This window comes from Hipposideros armiger, unplaced genomic scaffold (genome assembly GCF_001890085.2).
Source record: "Hipposideros armiger isolate ML-2016 unplaced genomic scaffold, ASM189008v1 scaffold_86, whole genome shotgun sequence".
Lineage (NCBI taxonomy): Eukaryota > Metazoa > Chordata > Mammalia > Chiroptera > Hipposideridae > Hipposideros > Hipposideros armiger.
Window position 1 is genome coordinate 662,201 of NW_017731436.1, and position 657 is coordinate 662,857.

Here is a 657-nt window from a genome sequence, read left to right on the forward strand (position 1 = left end):
TGGAAACATACATTTGAATACATGTCCAAGAACAGGCTCTTTTTGCCATCCTTGGCATTTCTGGGAAAAGATACCTCACTGGATGAATAACTAAAACCTACTTACCTCAAAGGTTGGAGGGGAGAAAAAAAAAATGTAAGAGGGCCTTGTAAACAGTAAATTCATAGGCAGGTGTTAATTATATTCTTATTAGTGTTCCTGTTCTTAGCAGTTGTCACTGTTCATAGCATTTTCTTTCAAAAGGAGATTGAGACCTTTATGAGAGTTTCTACTAATGAGGATTTCTTCTGGGGGGTCACTAGAATGATTGCTAACGCAGAAAAAAAAAAGTGTCATGTTCTCCCACAAACATCTGCATAAATGATACATTAGTAATATCTGAAGATTAGTCCTGTTTGGGGTATAAAAATATCAGGGATATTCTTAATTATAGATTATTCAATAAGATAGAGTGCACTTCTACTTTCTAGAAGTTTTCATTTTTATAACTTTTGTTGTTCCTGTAATAATATTTCACCTTAAAGACATTTTAACTTATTTCTGGGTTTCAAATTATTTCAAAACATAACATAGTAACTTATACTTTAGTTATCTTATACCTTTTCTGGAACAACATAGATAGAAGTTGTTTTTTTTTAATAAGATAGGATTGTTTTC